Here is a 3,229-nt window from a genome sequence, read left to right as displayed (position 1 = left end):
GACTAGAAAGGTCATGTCATGTTCTCTTGAGGAGGGGAGAGAGGGAAGCAATAAGTCATACCTCTGCAAGGCAGGTCCGAGGAAGCATAGAAGGATAATGGAAGACCTAAACCCATTGTTGCTTTCCCTAATGCCTTTTTATTCAGCCAGTCAGCCTATCAATCAGTTGAGCAATAAATCCATCAGCAAGCATATATTGAAGACCCACTGTGGACCAGCTTTAGGAGGGGTATAGAGGATAACCAAGCCATTGTCCCTCTCATCAATGGGCTCATTCTCCAGCTGGGAAAATGGGTAGAATATGTCAGCCATTGTCTTCCTCAGCCACAATTAACTACAGATTCACCCATGCTCACTTCCTGACCCAACACCTAACTAAACAGGCAATAGGAGTAAAAGGCTGGGTGCTGGCCACCGTTGGAAGAAAGTTGGACAGGAGCAGAATTTCCAAGGACAGGGAGTTACTAAATGGAGGTTTAAAAAAGTAAGTCAATACAGGGTCTTGGTGTGAGCAGTGGTTTGGAAGGAAAGCAGTGTTTTTGGCCACAGTGTGGTTGGAGTAGAGAAAAATAGAGACAGCCTGTCTAGAAAGTTCTAATGTTCAAACAAGGGTGTTTGGATGTACTCCTAGACAAAGGAAATAGGTTGGCCTTGAATATCCATGGGATTTTCCAATACAGAGATGCTCTGAAATAGTTTATTTTGTAAGAATAGCCTATCCCTAGAGCTTACCCAGAGCCAGTTAGCTGGCTAGAACACTCGCCTCCTTTCCCCTCTCCTGCATGTGGGTTTATTCCCTGGATCCCATCATGCTTGGTCAGTCAAGAAGCTCTTCCTCTCTGTTACCTTCCTTCACCTTCTCTTGAATTTCTTCACTATGCTTTCAATCTACCCTGTAGCAAGAATTATTTCCCTTTACATGNAGGTCTTTTTGCACTGTACCTTCATTTCCCCAAATTTCCAATTTTATTAAGTAGCCTGAGTCTGTTACTTTACAGTCATATAAGTTTAGAATTTCTATGTCTTCCTGGTAAACTGAATGAACTGTTATCTTAAGCAGTGATCAATTATAATGCTTTCTTATCTAATAATGCTTCTAGTATATTAGTTATCTTTGCTGAGTAATAAATAACCCCATAACTTAAAACAACACCCATTTTTAATTATTTCAGTTTCCATTGTCCAGGAACAGGGCATGGCTTTTCTGGGTCCATGCTTCACAGTGAAGTTCCCCACAAGGCTGCTATCAAGGTGTCAGTCCAGGGTCTGTGGGCTTGTCTGAAGGGGAAAGGGAGCCTATAGTTGTCAGCAGCATTTCATTGATTCCTCATGGGCAGTTGGACCGAGGGTCTCAGTTACCCTTTGGTGGTTGGCCAGAGTTTGTTCTCAGTTCCTTGCCATGTGGGCCTCTCCAAGATGGCAGTTTGCTTCCTCAGGTGTGCCAGCCAGGGAAGCGATAGAGAGAGACACTACTAGTAAGACCGAAGTTATATATAATTTTTTGTAACAGAATCATAGAGGTGCCATTTCCTCAATGTTGCTGAATTCTGTTGTTTAAAGAAAATTATTCAAGGAGAGGAGATGGCACAAGGTCTGAGTACAAAGAGGTGGGGGCCATCTTCAAGGATGCTTACAACATCTAGTTTGTCTGATAATACACATACTCTTACTTTTTTTTGGTTAATATTTGCCTGGTACCTCTTTTTCTATCCTTTCACTTTAAATTTTCAGTTCTCATGTTTTAGGTATATCTCTTGTAAAGAGCATATAAGTAGACTTGGCTTTGTTATGCAAATTGAGAATTGCTGTCGTTAACTGGTGAGTTTAATCTCTTTATGTTTCTTGGTTATTGATATATTTGAGCTTGTTTTTACTATTTTTGACACATAAGTCTAATTTTCATTTTTTTCTCCATTTTGCTTGTTTTCCTGATTTGGAATTTTTTGTATGCAGTTTTTTTTTTCCTTTCTAATAATATAAAAATTATAAATTGTATTCCAAGTTTTGATGATTATCTAAGACATTTACCATTTACACACAGTACAATCTAAAATTAGTATTGTAATCCTCTTTCTGAACAATAGAAGAACCTGATAACACTTAATTTGACACTTTCCTACTTGCATGGCACTATTATCATCTTAGTTCTCTATGTTTTTACACAAACAAGATATTATTACTACCACTTTAAACAAAAATTATTTGTTTATATTTACCTAATGTTTAATTTTTCTCACTGTATCTTCTTGCTTTTCTGAGCATCCTTCTGGGATAGTTTTTCTTTTTATTCTGGGATAGTTTTCCTTCTTCCTGTTTAGGATATATGAATAGGGTTTTTTTTTAAAGTTTTTCTTTTTTAAAGTCTATAGGTGATAAACTTTAATGTAAGAATCTTTGTTTTATCCACATTTCCTAAAGAAAGTTTTGTTGCTTGCACAAATCTAATTTCATAGTTATTTTTATTTCACACTGACGCTGCTCCTTGTCTTTTAGCATTCATCATTTCAGCCAAGAAGTTATAGTTAGTGTGATGGTTTATTTTATGTCAAATTTACCAGGCCTCGTAGTGCCCAGATAGTTAGTTGGTCAGATGTCATTCTGCATGTTTCTGTGAGGGCGTATTTAAATGAGATTAATATTTAAAGCAGTAATAAGCAGATGGCTCTCCTTAGTATTGGCGGACCTCATCCACTCAGTTGAAGGGTTGGGGAGAACAAAAAGACTGACCCTCCCCTGAGTAAGAGAGCATTCTTCTTGCCGAACAGCCTTTGAATTGGGACATTGGTTTGTTTTCCTGCCTTCAGACCCAAATGGAAATATTGGCTCTTCCTGGGTCTCAAGCCTGCCAAGCCACAGACTGGAACTTACACCATTGGTTCACCTGAGCCTCTAGCTTGCTGACTCACCCTATGGATTTTAGGGCTTGTCAACTTCTACAGTGATGTGAGCCAATTCTGATAATATCTATCTATCTATCTATCTATCTATCTATCTATCATCATCATCTATCTATCTATCATCTAACTATGTCTCTATCTATCTACAACCTATTGGATCTGTTTCTCTCGCGAACCTTGACTTAGAAAGTTAGTCTAATTATCTTTTTTGTGTGTGTGATTATTTTTTCCGCTTTCTGGCTGATTTTCATAACCTTGGTTTTTTTCCTTTGGCACTCTGCTTTACCTAGTGTAAATTTCTTTTTACTTGTCTTTCTTGGTAAATGTGGTGC

This window comes from Hipposideros armiger, unplaced genomic scaffold, assembly GCF_001890085.2.
Source record: "Hipposideros armiger isolate ML-2016 unplaced genomic scaffold, ASM189008v1 scaffold_181, whole genome shotgun sequence".
NCBI classification, from domain to species: Eukaryota; Metazoa; Chordata; class Mammalia; order Chiroptera; family Hipposideridae; genus Hipposideros; species Hipposideros armiger.
Note: the sequence above shows the minus strand (reverse complement) of the source record.